Raw genomic sequence first — 19,987 nt, 5'->3', positions numbered from 1 at the left:
TATTTCTAGTGCAAGTTTGATTTAGAGCATACTTTTAAAAGTACAGCAAAGAAAAGCTTGCCTGTGTGACAGTCCATGCAAGCAGCACCCCCATTAAAAACTGGGCTGCTTTTCCTTGCATGCACAGCATTAACATCTTGGGGATTTGTGGTCTTAGGTAAGTGCTAGCAGATGTGCTAATGCTGCATGTGTAACAGTTGAGAGGCCAGTCTAAATGTAAAACCACCCATATGGAGGGCGGCACAGAGCAGAGGGATTGGGCCTCCTGTGTGAAGTTTAAATCTGGGCCAACACATCTCTGTTTAGGCTTCTTTTCCATCCCTCACTATTTGTAATCTGATCTCTTGTTTTTGTATTGGTGATCTTCATTTCCATTTAAATTTCATAAGCAGAGTTCTTGGCAATTATATTGTCCTTAGAGGGGGTTTCCCCCCAGATCAAATTGAAACAGAAGACTGTCTGTGAATCATATAAAACTTCTAACAACTTAGAGAAGTATAATGTTTCAAGCTAAAGTATATATTATTCAAGATTAGCTAAATAAATTTCTGTTTTCTCAAATGAATTCTCTGGCAGGGCATGCTTTGAACAGTCACATTTCTTGGATATTACTTATGGTTTGCACAATGTTTTCTGTTGAGTCAGATATTCAAAGGGCTTTAGGAGATGAAATTAAACTCTGTGGCTGAGGTACTAGATAGCTCAGATGCAGGGCCTTGCAGGGATAGTATTGAGGCAAGTCCAGTGTAGAGATCAGAGACTGAAAGCTAATTTGCTTTAATGATAGCAATATGCATCCATTTACTTCTTGGGAATGGTCTTAATTTAAACATTATAATATTTGGGCCTCACTTGAGTAATTTTTATTGTGTGAGTGTAGTAAATAAGGATTTCAGTCTTGGCCAGATGAGAGTCTAAAACTTCCCTGTGACACCCCCCCCCCCCCCCCACACACACACCTCAGAATGTGAATCATTTGTGCCATGCTGTAATTAGCCGTTTCCTAAAAGTAGTTTTCATACCAGAAAGTTAGTGTATTGGGACTAAATATCCCAAACTTTTATATTTGTTTCCCTGTCTTTCCTCCATAGTCATTTATAAGCTGTTTTGTTTTGATACTAGAATTTACCATATGTACACTGGTCCCTTTCCTTATGCGGGGGATCTGTTCCGGACCCCCCCCCCCACATAAGGGAAATTCCGCGTATGCTCGAGCCCCATTTAAACTAAAGGGGCTCATACCCACAGCGGCGCATCATTACTCTTTCCGGGACATGGTGCCTTCCGGTGCGGCTTTCAGTGTATGCTGAAAGTTGCGTATATCACGCCTGCGTTTGTCACGGGCGCACTGTAGTTGTATCTTTTGATTAATCTCCCTGGTCTCCTTTCATGTACATTGTTGTGTATATTTTGGCCCCACATTATTCCTCTGAAACAATCTTGTGCTTATATTGCTGTCTGTAGTCCCCCTCCTCCCATCCACAGTACTGTAAGCCACCTAGACAGCATATGCATAGTTATATTGGGTGCAATACTGCTGCAGAGCTTGAGTAGTATGCCTTCCTGGGAACTCCACAGGCAAGTCCATCACATTTTCTTTCTTTCTATTTTTAAAAATCTTGCTTTCCATCTGTGTGCTGCTGCTGAATTTTAGAGAGAGAAATCACCTTCTCTAATGAGCATCAGTACCTTCTATGCTGCAACTCTGCTGAGAATATCTTGCCTTGAGGGATTTCTTTGTTTTTCTGGTTATGATTTCCCCCTTTCCTAGCTGTAGTACAGCCGTACCATTTGAGCCTGCTAGTGCAGAAAGATGTGAATTCAGTTGCTGTGAATGAGCCTGGCATGATTGCAAATACAAATGTTCCTAGAGGCATGATAAGGAGTCGCAGGTGAAGCTGACCAGATCCATTCTCCAATGAAACGGTAAGGCTCTGTGTGTCTGTGTGTATTAAAATAAGATATGCATTGAAGTCTGGGTGTCTTAATGTACGTAATCCCTGATTATCACATGCTTGCAACTTGAGCAGTATTCATTCCATGTACATGCCAAGCTTTCTCAGTATTTCCTTTCAGAAGCTTAAAACTGAGGCAGATGAATGTTGTGGCTAGTTCAGACTTGACCCATGAATATGTGCACCCTCCTAAAATTCTGGGGTGGGGGCTAAAACAAAAACATCTCCAAACCTTTGCTGTGTAAAAATAGGTGGGGATCATCTTAAGAGCTATGATTCTTGTTTGCAGCTTTTTTCTCCTAGTCTGTTTTATTAAGAGTATTATGAGGATGCTGTAGACGATTTTGCTTGTATACGCTTGGATGAGTGCCCTCTGGGACAAGTGGATGAAGGACGTGACCAATCACTTTTTCATCACTGCAAACAAGTCTGTGTCATGCTGGATCGAGATGGAATAAATGGCTTCAGTAAATTAGAGGTTTTCCTTAATGTGGAAAGGGAGGGAAGACATGTACTATGCTGAAATGAACCTTGAAGAAAATACTGAGCAATATCAGTGAGGTCAGCAGATTTTTTTGGTTTGTTGCTTGCATGTTGGCTATATACTGATGTTCCAAAATATTGTAAATGGCTTTGTGAAAGCACAGTTTAGATCTTAGTGGAATACTTCAGCATGCATGAAAACCTTGGTAGGCATTAAAACACAGTAATCAGTATGTGACAGACCAGCATGTAAATGGCACATGGGCATATGTGGAAATGTGATGCAGCAAGAGAGAAGCCATCAACTTCATTTTAGCTGAACTGTGGTGTCTCTGCCTCTCATCCAGTTCTTCTGCATCAGTGCTATAGTTCATTCTACTGGATAATTTGAGGCGCTTTGCTGGCATTAAAGAAATATCCTTTTACATTTTACTTTTCTCTTCGAAACATCAGAATGAGCTTATGATATTTTTGCCATGGTTAAGGCATTCTAAATCTATAACATAGAAGGTAATGGATACGGCTACCTTAGAAACAGCTTGAGAAATTTACAGCTGTCTTTAATAATGTACCAACATATTTATGCCTGCTGTGTATGTTGTGTGCCTTTAAGTCATTTCTGACTTATGGCGACCCTAAGGCAATCCTTTAGTAGGGTATTCTTGGCAAGATTTGTTCAGAGGAGGTTTGCCATTGCCTTCCCCTGAGGCTGAATGCCTGCTTACTTCCTATGTGGCTAGTAGGTAACCATTTTCTCTGTAACTTCTCCCTAAACACTTCACTTTGCATCGGGCATCAGCTCCCATTGACACCATGTTTAAGATTGGGACACATATCTAATGGCATCACTAGGGTTGGTGTCACCCCCCTGGCGCGTGCACACACATACAGTACATACCTCCTCCCATATAACACCATACAGAATCCTTAGTAATGTCTTCTGTACTAACATTACCCATAAATCATAATTCCCATATATCACTGAATGTAATGGTAATACAGTCTCCCTCAGCATATGCACCCTCGTCGTACACGGCTTTAAGCGTACGCAGATGGCAAGCGGTGAGGGACCAAATGGCGTGCCACCATTCAAATCAACAGAACTCCAGCATACACAAAATTTGCCTTACATGGGTGGGGGGTCCAGAATGGATCCCCCGGGTATGGCAAGGACAGACTATAATTATGACATAAAGAACTAGCAAAATTAAAATGATACCTTTAAATTACAATATCATACGCACAACCAAAATGCATTTAGATGTACATAGTTTCTTGTGGTTGAACTGAACATTTGGTAGGATGTGATGTTTTTAAAGAAAATTTTAAAAATAAAGTAATGTTTAATTTTTTTTAAAAAAGTCCTGAGTCGTCTCCTTTCTCCTCCCAATGTGCCTTGCTCCACTCCTGCCATCTCTTCAGCATTTTAAAGGAACAGAAGCAAATGCTACAGCCCATTTTTGCAAAAAAGCAGATGTTTGGGGAGCAGTGGTGTCACCCGCCTTGCGGTGTCACCTGATGTGGCCCACATCCCCCTGATCATGCTCCTGCTCATATCACACTGTGGGAGGTTTTCTTATTCAAGAAGAAAGTTAGACCTGTGTGAAATGTTATTATAAATGTATTACCTTTAAATGTGAGTGACAGGAACTGCCTCCTTTCCACACATTTAAATCACAAATTTACATTTTGATGGGAAAGGAAACTGTGTTTCGCTTTGGACAAGAAGGCTAATCTCATGCATTTGCAGCAAAATAATTACATTTGCTATATGGGAGTTCTGGGTGATATTTTCTTTGCTTATGATATAACATGTCTATGTATGTGGAACATCTATCTCAGATTCCTATAGGCTTGAACATGAGCAGTATTTGCATTTAGTTTTACTGATTTAAAGGAACAATGTGAATGTTGCCCATTTTCTGTTTGTTTGGGTTTTTTTGTTTTTAGTGAAGAGTGATTCACTAAGGAAAATATTTGTGGAATGGTGGCTATAGATTTTTCATCCTAGTATAACATGAATCTAAATGGAACCCATAGGCTTATGGAGTGAATACAATTTTCTTTGTGATTTTCATTATATGGAGAATTTTGCCTAAAAGAGCAATGATTTTTTACCAAAACTGTGAGCACTGATGTTGAATGAATAAAAGGTGGAACTTGCATGGACTATTAGAGTATGATTTATTTGGGGCTGCCTCCGAAGATGGCTTAGAAATGGCAGCAAAATTCAGCCACCCATCTGCTAATGAGGAGTCCAAGAAATATGAACATTGTATCACCATTTTTGTTTCTAGTGGGTGCCAGGCTTAAAGAGTTTGTGTTAAGTCCCTGAATGGCTTTAGCTAAATTGCCATAAAGCCCTCTTTCATCTGTATAATCTCTGCCTTGAATCTAAAGTTTGCAGTAGTGTGCCTGTCAACAGAATTGGTTAGGATGGTGAGCATGAGAGACAGAGTCTTTTCTGTGGTGGTGGTACAATGGTGAAATTCCCTTCTGGATAATATTTGGCTCATTCAGTACAGGCTTTTAAGAGGGCATTTAAAATATAAGTTTACTGCTCCATTTTCTTCATAGAATTTATGACAGGTATTAATCAGGTGTGACCCTGCTTGGTTTCCAAAATTAGACAGGATTGGGTATGTTCAGGGTGATGTGCTACAATGTACCATTGTTTTACTCATTTTGTGTGCAATGTTGTGTGAGGATTTCCCCTAAAATGCAACCTACAAGTACTTGAAATAAACAATTTTTTACCAAAAGAAACATTTAAACCCAAAATTGTCAATTGGATGGACATTGCTGCTTGTTTCTATGGCATGTGTAGGTGTTCTGTATGAATAGACTTCTGTTTAAGAGCTGCAAGACTAACAGTGAGGTGTCTGGATTTGTATGTTGGAAAGACCCTTGTTTAGCTACAAGACCCTTGTTTAGCTACAGAATTCATGGGCATGGTACAGACATTCATCCAAATTCAATTTTAGTTATCTGGTGTATCCTACAGTTGGAAATCCAGGTTAAGACTCCTGTTTAGCTATAGAATTCATAGGTGGCTCATGGACCAGATGCAGATATTCACCCAAGTTGGTTTTTAGGTATCTGGTGTATCCTATAGGATCATATGAATGAATCTGTGCTTAGGAGATTTTATGGAGAGAGAGAGAGAGAGAGAGAGAGGTGGCACTCTATGGAAAACCTTCCTCAAAGAAGCTTGCTTGGTGCCTGTATTGTGGTCTTTTCAGCACCAGGTGAACATGTTTTTAATTTCTCAGGCTTTTTAAAAATAATTGTTTTAGTGCTTTACATCATTGCATTTTTACCTTATTGCTGGATTTAATTCACTTTTATATGGTGTATTGTTTTACCCCTTGCTGCTGGATTTCTCTTGATTTCATATTCTGTGGCTTTCATTCATTGTTTTGTTGTATTGTTGCTTTATTAATTAATTACATATATTTACAACCTGTACACCAGCCAGCAAACTTTGTTTATTAGGCAGCTTAAAAGTGAAACAATTTTTATTAAAAAAAATCTACTTTTGTGGTGATGACTGAACTGATGGAAACAAAATTCCAACCTGAACTCTTAAAGGAAGTACAACTCAACAGCCCACCGATATCTTTGCAAGATTTAAATATCTGCCCTGGACCTCTAATGCTTTTATGTGGCTATTTTTGACCAAGACTCAGTTCTTCAGGTTCTTTTGCACTGTTGTCTTTTGAAAATGACTTTGAGAAGTCAGTTACCTCAAGACAACACATCTAGTTGGGCAGGAGAGTAAAATCAAAATAAGGATGTGTCCCATGAAATGATATTATTTCTTTCACGAAAAAGTAGATCATCTTGTGCAATGGCAGTAAAGATAATTTGGGGAACATGTTGGCTTCACCCACTGTTTGAAGGCAAGATAATATTCTTGTTCCTAACAATTATCTGGAGGCTATATAAATAGGAATCACTTACAGTTTATAAGTCATTAATTGCTCTTCCTGAAGAGCCTTGTCAAGCTTGGAAATAAAATCTTGGAATAGTGCAACACTATCAATAAAAGATGTTTATATTTTTGTGGTGTAGGTTCTCAGCTAGTAGTTTCCACCATCGTCTTAAAGCAAGAGTGTTCATTTCTGCAAAAGACCTACATAGAATTGCTTTTGAAAGCTGGTATTGCCGTTTGTTCCTTCTGGATTCCCTGCCATGAAAAAGTAATGTTTTTCAAGACCTCCTGATAGGAAATAGAAAAGGGTTTTTGATTGTCCGAATATTTGTACTTCTGTTGGATTGAAGTATAGCAACAGTGACTCATGGCATGTCAATAGATCCTAGCTCTCACAGGTAGCAGATTACTGCTTTTCAAGAGAACCTTTTTTGCTGAATGCCAGCTGGCAGTGCAGTTCTTACACGGTGTAGCTCACAACACATTTTGTCCTTTGTTAAGCAATTATAATGTGTGAATTGTTTTGCCAACTTGTTTCTAGGTCAACTGAGCTCCAAAATAAAATATCCAGAAAAGTGGGAGTAACTTGCAGACCTACCCCACTGAAACACCTTGCACATCCCAGGAATCTGTTCCAGAAGGCTAGGAAACATTTTTGACTTAATTTTTGGTTGGAGATTAGAGTTGGAGGGGGAGAGGAAGAAATTTCCATCACAATGGTATTGCAGCACCAGTATAATATTAGGTTTAGACCAGTGCTTCTAAGAAGAACTGTCCATAATTTTTTCCCAATGTGCCATAGACTGGCACCATATTTGTTCCTACTGACTGCAGTTGTTTCTTTTTTTTTCCTTGGAAACTTTCCAGGGACTATCAGCAGTGGCTCAAGAATCCAGCCGATAGCTTCCCTCTTACAGTAGTACTGGTTTAGACGGTCAGTCTGGTAGTCACTTCCTAAAGCATGGGAGATTATCAGCACTTCCCAACATTCCTGACCATCATCAGTGCTTAATGGAGATGATGGTTGTTGAAATTCAACAACTGAATTTTTGGAGCAATATATTATTATTATTTTATTTATTTATTTATTTATTTATTTATTTATTTAGCGCTGTAGATTTGCACAGCGCTGTACATAAAAACAATAAATATAAAAGAGTAAACCTGCCTATGGCATACAATGTAGTCAATTTCTTGTGTTTGTTGTTGTGTTTATTACTGTAAGTGGTTGGAACCAAGCAAAAATAAAGGTGCACATAAGACTTGGTCTGAGAGTGGATTTCCATGTTCCTATCGAATAAAGGAACATCCTTGGCTGGTTAGATTACTTCTCTGTGTACAAATAATGTATATTTATACATTAGCAAAAAGTAAAAGATATTCTACTTGCTTTTGGATCTTTTATGTTTTTTACCAGATAACAGAAGAGTATGAGTCTATTGGGAAGAGAGTATGTAAGGCAAGGGTAACTAAAAGAAAGCAAAATTCCAGTTATATAAGAAATTAAGCTCCTATAAATTATATTTGTTACATTTGATTAGATACAACGTCTGATGAAAGGAGTCTAAGTAGTTTGAATTACTCAAGGATAGCATTTAGTATTCATGGTACAACTATGTCTAAAGTGTCATTTAATTAGATTTAATGAAATTGCTATAGTACATTCAACAATCATTGCCTGCTGATGTTCCTGCATTCAGTCTAAAAATCCAGTTTATCTTTAAAGTGCAACTGGACAAGAAGTGGGTTTAGAAGCTCACATTTCTTTAGCTCGCTTGCTAATTAGCTTACTTGCTGTTCACCGCTATGATCTTTGGAATAGCGGTATATAAATAAAACAAATTATTATTATTATTATTATTATTATTTTCCTTTGAAACTAAGTGCTTAATCACTTTTTCAGAAAACCGTATTTACAAATGTAGAAACAGGTAGCATTGGCAGCCAAATAGTCATTCCTACATCAGACAACACAATTAACCATAAGAACTGTATCCGAGGATGCTTCAGCCAAGGGTATACTTTTACATTCAAATACCAGCTTAGTCCAAGCTGTTTCATTTGCCCTTTACATCTGTCAGTGATAAAATGTTAGCTGATAGCCCTGCATTATTGTCAAAGCATCAGTCTCAAAAAAGATGCTCTCCTAGCAATCATAACAAGAGTTAGTACAGTTTTTTTTTAACACAGTGGTCATGAGTAGAGTGAAGAACTATAGAACAAGTGTTGCAACTCATTTTCTAACCCTTTCTTGTTGGCTCCATGTATGCAATTTTGGGGAATCATGCAATTCTTTAAGCATCTTTGCTCAGGGAGGAAGACCATGTTTTATCTTGGTATAATCCTTGAGTCTTGTTCAGGGTGGGAAATGCATGACCTTCCATATGATGTTGAACTGTAACTCCCAGCATTTCTTACTGTTGGCTATGCTTGTTGGAGTTCTGGTAGTTGCTTGGCGGATTTCACAATTCTCACCACAGGTGTGTGAGAGAACTGTATAAGTTGTGTGGTGGATAACATTGATGGTGACCAAACAAACTTCTGAAATGTCTCACTGTAGCAAGATCAGTTCTAGTAAATGTTGATAATGGTAATCCATTAGTTCTCTTATTGACTACAGTCTGTTATAGATGGCTTTGCTAAACAAGCCATTTCTCTGTGTTTCCTGCCAATGTTGGAACACATTAACATGGGTAAAGATGTAAATTCTTTTGCAATAATTCTAGATGTTGGTGACTGTTCAGCAAGAAACCTGTCAAGAACTCTGTACATGTCAAATTTCAGCTTATCAAAAATTTACAATTTAGTAAAAGATGAAAATAGTGCAGGGAATGCTACCCCCACTGATCTTAAGAGGATTTTTTTGCTGCTCTTGGATACCATTACTCATGGTTTCTGAAAGGACTGGCTCTATCAGATGGGAGTAGGAGACACTATGTTGTGGTGAAACTACTCATATCTGTGGAGCTGGTTCCAGGTAATGGGATTGGGGCACTCTCATACAGCCTAATGGTTATTAAGCTGTGGGTGCCACAGGGTTCTGATTTGTTCCTCATGTTGTTCATTATCTATATGACATCACCTAGGGAGTTCAGCAAGGGTGTTGGGGTAGGATCCCTATAATGGGCTGGATGAGGACCTATAAACTAAAGCCAAAGATAAAGTTCTTGAGTCCAGATCGGAGCCTGCTGTGGATGGAGCTGCACTCCAATAAAAGAGTGGGTGTGTAGCTTGTGAGTGTTCTTATATTCATATTTTTTACTGAAAGCCCTAGTGAACATCATGGCTCAGAGTGGCTGGGTCTGCTTTGACCAGTCTATTAGCTATGACCTTTCCTTAATACGGATAACCAAGCTATAGTTGTCCAAAAAATAGCCAGTTCCTGATTAGATTACTGCAATGCACTTTACATGCATTGAAGATTACTCAGAAATTTCAGTTCGTGCAAAATGCAGCAGCTGGACTGCTGGGTGGAACACCATATAACTACAGTTCTAAAGGAATTGCACTGACTACTAATATGTTTCTAGCGCTGGCTATGGTACTTAAAGCCTTCAGTGGCTTGGGACTGGAGAGTCACTGGAAGAGTGGAATTTCCCCCACAGCCAGTCAGAGTTCGGCTGGATGCAAAGGCAGGTGTTGCCTGAGGAGGGAGCATAAAAGGGAGGAGCCGTTGAAAGAAATAGGAGTGTGTCATGTACTGTTAAACAGAGAAGAGGTTTCAGTACAAAGCTTTAATGGGATTCAGATTCCCGTGTAAGGAATGAAGATGTAAAAGGACAAAAGAAGTCCAGTGAAATTAGCTGAGTGTGTCACGTTCTGTATGAAATAAAGAGCTGGTTCAGGGGGATCATAACTGCCTTGGTTTGGGGGAAATGGTATTTGTGAATTGAGCAAGACTTTCACAGGATTTATACTCCTGTTGAAGGGGTTTTATTGGAACTTGTGTTTAGGAATAAAACACAGTTTAAGGTGAAAACCAAAGTCTGTGAGGGAACTGGAACAAACACAGTTTGTAGCAAGTAAAGTTAGACTGAAGACGACTTCCCAGAGGACGTTCTGTGTTGTCGCTCCAAAAATCTGGAATGACCTGCCGGATGAGATCTGCCATATAACATCACTGGAGGCCTTTAAGAAGGCAATAAAAATGGATCTCTTCCGGCAGGCCTTCCCAAATTGATCTCCTCAGAATTTTCACTCTCCATTTGTTTAGCTGTACCCACCGAACTTTGATCTCGATCTATTTTATTAACCATTTTATTGGGAATCGTTTTTAATGGTATTTTAGGGTGGGAGGGAGATAGGGGAACTAGGATCTAATATGTCCTGTTATGCTTTTATATATTGATACTCATGTTTGATTTTATTGTTCTTGTTGCTGTTACCCGCCTCGATCCAATACTGAGGGAGGCGGGATACAAATAAATATTATTATTATTATTATTATTATTATTAAAGAGATGTAGGTATTGTAACAACACATTTTGAGAACCAATTGTAATAAGAATAACTTAAGTAATGTCTGTAAATAAAAGTTAATATTTCTTCTTTCTTTCTTTCTTTCTTTCTTTCTTTCTTTCTTTTTTTACAAAGGAGTGGATAGAAGTAATTTATAAATAACAACATGAAATCATGCTACCAATAATATTAAAGCATTTAACAGATAAGGAAACTGGGAGCCCATCTCTGAGTCACTTGTAAGTGGACTAGGAAAGGAATTAGGGCCAGTAAAAGGACCAAGGGTTCAAGAGAGAGTTCTGAGGAAAGAAAAGTTTGATCTATATATTGATAACAAGGGAGAAGAACCTTGTAAACCCAGTGGTCTCGAAGACCTTGATATTTGAACAACTCTTGTCATGCCCAGAGTTTGAGACCTGCAGGAGGGGCCTTCCTTTGTGTCCCACAATACACTGTGAGAGTATATGGGAGAGGGACTTTTCTGTTGTGACGCTTCAGTTGTGGAATATCATCTCCATAAGGACCTGACTGGCTCCAATATTGATTTCATTTCAACAGCAAATAATACACACACACACACACACACACACACACACTTACTAAAGCCTTTGGGGGCCTAATTGAGTTTAACCAAACCTGCATATGGTAGTGGTTTTAAAATTGTCTTAAATGGTTTAAAGTGTTAAGTTGTGGTCTAAATTGTCTTAAATAGCTTTAACTGGTTTAAAGTTTTAAATTGTTAAATTTAAATTATTAAATTGTCTTGTTTTAAGTTGTTAGATCAGGGGTAGGCAACCTGCGGCCCGCGGGCCGGATGCGGCCCGGCAAGGCCTTGGGACCGGCCCCAGCTCAGTCCTGCCGCCGATTGCCGCCGGAGCCTTTGGCCTATCAGAAGGAGGCGGGCAAGGGAGGGCAAGTGGCAGGCAAGGGGGGCAAGCGGCGGGCAAGGGGGGCAATTGTCTATAGAAGCCTCCGAAACATGCATTTATATTAACATTTTTTAAAAATCAGCAATTTTTTTTGCGTGTCCTCCATTTTTTTTTAAAAAAAATGCCCTCCATTTGAAAAATTTGTCCTACATTTGTCCCAGTTTATTTATTTAATTAATTTTTAAAAAATTATTTAATTATTTGTTTTTTGGCTTCGGCCCCCCAGTTGTCTGAGGGACAGCAACCCAGCCCCCGGCTCAAAACGGTTGCCTACCCCTGTGTTAGATTATTTAATATGCTTTTAGTCTGTTTAGATTATTCTTCCTGTTTACACCATTTTTAAACTGTTTGTAATTATTTCATTGTGCACTTCTTCAAGACCCTTTTAGGAATGGTGGGAGATAAATATTTTAATATGTAACGTTAAGAATAAAGATAAACTGCTACTTACATGTCTGGCATATGAGTTTTGTGGCTAGTCTTGTATATGATCTGTGAAATAGCTAAGTTTAGTATCAGAATGTGTTTTGTCACTACTCAGACACTAATTTCATTTCCCTCATGAAAAACACAGTGTTGCTGATAGCCTTTCCTGCAGTCAAATTATGCTTTCTTTGTGACTGCGTTAAGGCAGCAGCTTTTTGCTTTCAACTGATTTTATCATCTTTCTTTTTGTGTTCTTTCATTTGAAAGCCAGAAGATTGTGCAAAGATGAGTTAAAAGCCATGTGTTTAAGCAATCATCCCATTGTTTCCATTGTTGCAAGGAAACAAGACCAATTCTTGAGCACATAACACAGAAAAAAAGGCAGTTTTGTACACTTGGTTTGAGTACCGTTGTGGCAGAGAGAGAGAAAAGTGGTCACTGGGTTGGCTGCGTTGAAACTAGGTCACATTCCTGCTAACACTATAAATACCTCAAATCTTCCTACTCCTGATGGCCACAATGGAGACAAATTATTAATGGACACTAGATTTTCAGGAGTCTTGAGTTCAAATTGTCCAAAGTCTGGGAGTATTAGGGAAGTCCTCCCTTTAGATGCCAAAGTGTATAACAACCATTGTTGTTAGAAGTGTTGTATGAATTTTCTGAAAATGTCTTACAAACTACAGTGAAGGGAAAAGTAATGGCTTCAAAGTAAGCATTGAAATTCTTTTGCCTTTTAAAAATACCTTATTTAATTTATTACATATTATGTATTAAACCTCTCCCTCCTAGGCTTCTCTCTCTCCATGCCCTTCATCTCATAGTAATTAATATTAGACACAAACATTTAATTAGCTAATGAAATATTGTATTTTCCTGAGAATGAACTCCATTGAAGGTCACAGAACTTACTTCTGAGAAGGCAAACATAGGATTGTATGGTACAGGAACCCACTCTCTGCTTTACACCAAAAGCACTCGCCTTAAAGCAATTGCAAGTTTAATCCTCATTGAGGCAGATGGAAAAACATGTATTGAATGACTTCTGAAGGATATTTTCTGACTTCATAAGAATTCCAGTGCATTTCAGGGTAAAAAAATGCCTTATGTCTATGAGAGTTTTTGTAGATAAAGAATGAAGGATATTCCACAATACTTCTAAACTCAGACCAGAAAATACATGTTCACATGAGGAAAAAAAAATATTTATTTTGAGAAGCTGACAGACCAGCACAATTTTTTAATCATAAAAATGCTACTAATGTTGTTTTCAATTCAAAATTAAAGACCCTTATTTCAGCCTAGGTAATTAATAAACCCTGAAGGAAAGAGAAATAAAAATACTCCCCATCCCCCTATTTGCAGGAAGATCTATGTTCTGGTGGGAGAATTTTCTACTCCAGTAGGTAAATAGTCTCTGCTGAGGGAAATATCCTTCAATAAATGGCGAACCATTCTACAAACAACCAGAGCAGAACACTTGGTTGTGCAGTAATCTTTGCAAGCAGTTTTTCTACTTATAGTGTACCATGTCCATGTCTATTTATTCACTGCTGTACTGCAGATGTAATGTGATGGCGGTGTGGCGTATGGCTAATTTTGTTGAATGGTGCCAACATATATTAGGTCTTTGGTTAACAGACTTTCTGCCAGTTCTAAACTAGAACACAAACAAAAAAACCACCCTGCATTTCCTCCAGTAAGAAAGTATGGTTTTACTTGTGTTGTAACCACACTATTACCAAGCTGTGTTTTCCATGGTATATTAGGTTGCCTGTCCAGGCAAATGTCTCCCTCCAGACACCATGAAGTGTTATCACTGCAGCTTGACCATATATATCCCATAGCTTCTTGGCTTGCTTGGCATATACAGTGAGTTCTTGTTATCCGCTGGGGTTTGATTCCAGGATTCCCCATGGATAACAAAATCCCTGGATGTTCAAGTCCTATTAAATATAATGGCATAGCAAAATGGTGTCCTTTACATCAAATGGAAAAATGAAGGTTTGCTTTATGGAATTTATACTTTTATTTTAATATTTACACGTTGTGGATGCTTGAGCCCATCGATTAAAAATCCGTGGATAAGAAGTGCTCACTGTATTGTCAAAATGGGTATCTGAACTCATAACTGGTTAGAATGAACCTTGATGTATACTAGGTTCAAACCAAACATAGTCTAGCAATCCTATAGTTCATTAGTGACTCTGTGGATCTGTGAATACATGAAATATATTCAGGTCCATCGTGACTGTGAAGTTTGGGGCCCAAAGATTGGGTGCCACATTTCCTTCAAGGCTTCATGATGTCCGTCACATGACTACATGCATAGAACAGTAGACAGTGGACTGGTATTCCAGTTGTATTCAGTTCTGAACAGTTTTCAGGAGGTTTTTTTTCATCTTCAGCTGTTTTAGTGATCCAAGACAAGCTGTGAAAGAACAATTCTACAGCTGCTCCTGAACTACAGGTTTTTTTTATCTTATTACAATTCCAGCTTAAAAAACATGTACCACAGAAGCAGGTATGGTCTGGTGTACTAAATTGCTATTTTTATCCATCCTTGCTTCTGTCTGTGGGAGCTGACTCTCCCACAGACCCCACTAAGAAGTAGCAGTAACATGTGATTGCATTTACCATTTCCACTCATCACACCCATTTATAATAAGATAATTAGGAAATCAATACAAACACATACAGTATATACTCTTGTACAGTCGGCCCTTCTTATACATGGATTTTTTATAATAATAATAATAATAATAATAATAATAATAAGCTTTATTTGTATACCGCTTTTCCGTGGACGATCAAAGCGGTTTCCAATATCAGATTAACAATACATAACACATCATGACTCTGCTTCTCTCCCCTCAAGATGGTGGTCGGGAGGAGGGCTCTTCTTCTTGGCAGGCAGAGGCCTGTTGTTTCTTGCCTGCTTTTCTCCCCTCAAGATGGTTTATACACGGATTCAAGTATCCACGGTTTGAAAATGTTAAAAAAAAGGATAAATTTCAAATATCAAACCTTGATTTTACATTTTTTTACAAGGGACACCATTTTGCTATGTCATTATATTTAATGGAACTTGAGCATCCACGGATTTTGTTATACATGGGGAATCTTGGAACCAAACCCCAGCATATAACAAGGGTCCACTGTATAAGTCAAAAAATGTACACCAAAAAATTGACCAAAAAATATGGGTTGACTTATACTTGGCTCAATACGGTAAAATCCTCTGCTGCCTGGTTTTCTCCCGAGGAGAAGCCAAGCAGCAGAGGAGGAAGAGGACCAAATGCTTGCCCCTGAAGACACCTGTGCCACCGGGTTTTCTTCAGAGGAGAAGGCTGGGCAGTGGAGGAGAAAGAGTGGCAAATGCTCACCTCTCAAGGCTCTTCCACCACACGCTCTTCTGCAGTTGGTTGTTTGCAGCTGGCCTGCTTGTCTCCTCCTCTTCACCCTCTGTGAGGAAATAAGTGGCCAGCTGCAGACAACCAAAGGTGAGCAGATGACTCGTGAAGAAGGACCGTGCTGAGCTCCAAAGTTTTATCCTCCCCTTTCCATAGGCCGTACCAGATTTCATAATTATCTCTCCAAAATTGGCCCTTGACTTATACATGAGGTTGACTTATAGTTGAGTATATATGATACTTACTATTGTTGAGGGCATTCATGGATTTATTTCCCCAGTGAACTCTGGCTCTCTCAGGAATCCTAAACACCTAGTTGCAAAGCAATTGATTGCATATTTTCACCTTCACAGACAAGACACTTACTGGTAAATGTCTTAGCCTGACTCTACACAGCTTAAAATGCTTACCTCACTCCCATTCTTATTGGAATACACAACATTCTTCTCATTCTGATGTGAAAACACTTCTTTTCAATGCCTGAAAGCTTTAAGGCAATTACCCCATCCTGCAAAAAACAAAACACTGTTTCATTTCGCAGTTTGGGGGAAGAACTGACTTTTTAAAACGTATGGTCTAACCACCTAATTGGAATCCTCATGTGGGTGGGAGGATGAGGTTAGGGTTGCCATAATGGAGGACCTCGAAACCAGGACAAATGTAGGACAAGGTTTGAAAATGTAGGACATTTTTTTTTTTTAATTTCCTGGCTAGGAAATTAAAAAAAAAAGTCCTAGATTTTTAAACCTTGTCCTCCTCCTCCTCCTCCCGGCCTGGGAGGGAGCCTAGGCCGGCTCCCAGGCCGAGAAAGGCGGGGGGAAGCCTGGCATCGCGGCGATCGCCGCGGTGCCAGGCTTCCTCCTCCTCCTCCCGGCCTGAGAGGAAGCCTAGGTCGGCTCCCAGGCCGGGAAAGAGGTGGAGGCTGCTCCTCATCGCGGCGATCGCCGCAAGGGGAAGCGGCCTGCTCCTCCTCCCGGCCTGGGAGGAAGCCTCAGCAGGCTCCCAGGCCGGGAAAGAGGCAGGGGCCGCTCCTCATCGCGGCGATCGCCGCGGTGGGAAGCGGCCTCCTCCTCCTCCCTGGCCTTGCGGAGGCCTTGGAGGACCCCGCGGTCGGAGCTCCGACTGCGGAGCCGCCTTGAAGGCCTCGCTGGGGCCCGGGAGGGAGCGTCTCCGCGGCTGGAGCTCCAACCGCGGAGAGCCTTCCCAGGCCTCAGCAAGGCCGTGGAGCCGCCGCGGGGCCTGAGGTGGCCGCGGTGGGCGGGGCCGTCCCGGTTTGGGCGCCAAACCGGACCAGGACCGGGTTGGCCCCTCCCAAACCGGGATTGTCCCGCCCCCCGGCGGGATATGGCAACCCTAGATGAGGTCGGCTTGGTGAGTGGTCATGTAGGTCACCAGATCATAACCACCATGGAAGTGTAGCTTCCTAGTTTGTTTTGGTGTCTGGAAAAGGCAGAGGATTTTTGGATTTGGTGTTTGAATGCAAATCTTTGCATATATACCACTGCACACATTTGTAGCTCAGCATTTCACCTCCACTGCTGTACCGATTTCACATTATAGAAGTACAGGTAGGTATTCTGAATGTCAGGTGACCCATCTGTCTGGGTGAGATTAAAAGAAATAATAAAAAACACATTAGAACAGAAAACATAGTTACAGTAAAATTTGAGCATAACATGTGTTTAACATAAATAGATATAAAACATACAATATTGCTTTGTGTTTATGTGTTAAAACTACATATTGAAATAGATTTTCCCATTGGTTCTGCCTCAGTGTTTTCAAAGTGTTTATAGTTATGTATGTTTTGGATTACTGGGGTTCAAATCCCTGCTCAGCCATGGAAACTGACTGGGTGACCTTAGGCAAGTCACAAGCTCTCAGCCTCAGGGGAAGGCAAAGGCAAGCCCCCTGGAACAAATCTTGCCAAGAAAACCCAATGATAGGTTTAGGTTAATCCTAAATCATATGACTTGCACACAACAATAATCGATTTGGAGATAGATCGCAAATTACTGAAAGATAAGTGCATCACTTTTATGGTGTAGATAATCTATGTAACCAGTTCTTTTTATAATTGTAAGGGTATGGCTTTCTTGAATGATGGAGCCAGAATTTCACATGCTGCATTGTAGGTTTTGAGGTGATAGTGTGGTGGATCGGAGGAGAATGTAATTTCTTCCCAAGCTTGTGGCTTGCAGAATTCAGATGTTATTTAAAAAGTAACTAGAAGTGCCTATTTTTAATATTTTTAGAAATGGGAAAATAATGAGTTACTTTGAAAAATTCTACCAGGAGCTAACTTTAGGGTTTGTGGAAGCAATGGGATGATATCTAGCTAATTAGGTACAATAAGGTAACTTTGCGTGCTGTGATTGTGTAGAAGTGCAGTGCAGTCACTCTAACTCACAATCTCTTATGGTACAATGTTTAGCTTATAACACTCTTTCTGAAAGGTCTTATTCATGTGTTCTATGTCAGCTCCTGGTTTTTGATATCAGCGCACGCCATATTTCTTTAATTCATTTCATTACAAGTTGTATACAATGAATAAACTTGGCATTGTAAGGATTATGAACTGTAGATAACCTTAATGCAATGGGAGCACTTAGAAGCAATTGTATGGTTTCTATGGATATAGCTTTCGTCTCTAGGTGTAATGATTTATCAGGATGCTTGCTAGAAGTGTGGCAAGCTGTTTCAAAGATTAAAACTTGCCTCCTGGTCAGCAGTGAAACACCTGCTGTTCCTTAGAGATCTGAAAGCAGTGGGTGTCAATGCTGGCAGTTCCAGACATGAGAGTTCTTATGTGATAGCAGAAGTTGATAGAGTTTGAAAAGTTGTATTTTAAGAATTAATGTAATTTTTACACCATCCATGAAGGAGCTGTAGTAGGATTTAAGCTTAGAAGCATTGCAGGGCCTGGAGTCCTTTAGACAGCATTTTCCAAGCTAGGATCCTACTACTCCTCAGTTATGGATGGCTGCCTTCAGCCTACGTAATCCTCGCACCTGAAGAAATAGGCCCAAGTCTATGAAAACTCATGCTACCAACTTCTCCCTTTCAGTTAGTCTCAAAGGTGCTACATGATCCCTTTACATACTGATTTTCCAGACTAACATGGCTATATCTTTGAATTAGCTTGTTTGTTATCATTCAAGGTAACATTCCAAGTGCTTGGAAGTAGTACAGTGACTCTGCCAAATAACTGTACTGTTCAGTGATGATACTTTTAAATTATTTCTGTGGATAACAAAACTTCCCTGTAAGCAGAAAAACTACATGGTCGGAGATTATAATGGATCTGATATGGGTCTGATATGGTTTGTTTTTGCAGACTTAAAAGAAGAAGAAGAGAAAGCGTTTAAAATGTCACAGGAGCCATGCTAGATCAGATTGCAAATTCGTCTAATTACTATTCTGCCTTGCACGGTGGCCAACTGAGTTCTTCTTAGGAAGATTAGAGGTGAAGCATGAAGATAAAAATCTTCATCCATTGCTGCTCCCACACATCTGCTATTCAGATATATATTGTAAGCTTTCCTGGGAGCCTGTTGAAAGATTGTGTGTAACCCCCTTAAATAAGTAATATTGCTTCTGAATCAAGAGGTTCCATATGGTGCTAGTAGCCATTCTCTGCCCCAGAGGAAGACATTGGTGAACACTCTTGGAAGAAATGTTGCCAAGAACACCTTGTGATAGGTTCACCTTAGGGTCACTATAAGTCAGAAATGACAATAGCACACAACAACACAACAGACTTATATGTGTTGGTCAGATATGCTTATAATAATCATATTCATAGGTGCAACTTACTATGTATCATCTAGGGTTGCCATTCATCAGGACCTCCAAACCGGGACACATGTAGGATAGAATTTTCAAATGTAGGACACATTTTTTTTTGCCTTACATTTGAATAGGAGCCTCGGAGGCTTTCCCTCTCAGCCTGGACCCCGCCCTCGGCGGGTGCGGAGCCCAAGCGGGGACGGACTCCTCCCCTTCAAGGAGGCTTTCCCTCTCAGCCTGGACCCCGCCCTCGGCGGGGGCAAAGCCCAAGCAGGGACGAACTCCTCCCCTTCAAGGAGGCTTTCCCTCTCAGCCTGGGCCCCGCCCTCAGCGGGGGCGGAGCCCAAACAGCGACGGACTCCTCCCCTTCAAGGAGGCTTTCCCTTTCAGCCTGGGCCCCGCCCTCGGCGGGGGCAGAACCCAAACGGGAAGGGACTCCTCCCCTTCAGGGAGGCTTTCCCTGCAGGCCTTAGCCCAAGCTGCGAGGGAAAGCCTCCCTTAGCTTGCCATATCTCACCCGCGGGCGGGGGCAATCCCGGGGGTGGGGCCAAACCGGGGCAGGACCGTACGGACCCGCCCCAAACCGGGAAAGTTCCGCCC

General features: G+C 40.4%; 1 protein-coding gene across 4 annotated transcripts in view; it reads left to right on the top strand.

Moving 5' to 3' along the window:
* The window catches only part of CDK14 (cyclin dependent kinase 14), a 286,357-nt gene that overhangs the window by 74,752 nt on the left and 191,618 nt on the right, over positions 1-19,987 (top strand). The window contains exon 1 of one of the 4 annotated variants that reach the window (XM_089533257.1): positions 1,581-1,926. The exons of 2 other annotated variants lie outside the window; for them this stretch is intronic. The gene's annotated coding sequence lies outside the window, so the exon portion shown is untranslated. Of the gene's footprint in view, positions 1-1,580; positions 1,927-2,446; positions 2,517-19,987 lie in introns of those variants that run through there. One more of the 4 variants, XM_089533259.1, reaches the window with a different exon arrangement.

This window comes from Sceloporus occidentalis, unplaced genomic scaffold (assembly GCF_023333645.1).
Source record: "Sceloporus occidentalis isolate IW3139 unplaced genomic scaffold, rSceOcc1.0.p SCAF_7, whole genome shotgun sequence".
In the NCBI taxonomy this organism is placed as follows: Eukaryota; Metazoa; Chordata; class Lepidosauria; order Squamata; family Phrynosomatidae; genus Sceloporus; species Sceloporus occidentalis.
This window is presented reverse-complemented; position numbering and strand designations above follow the sequence as displayed.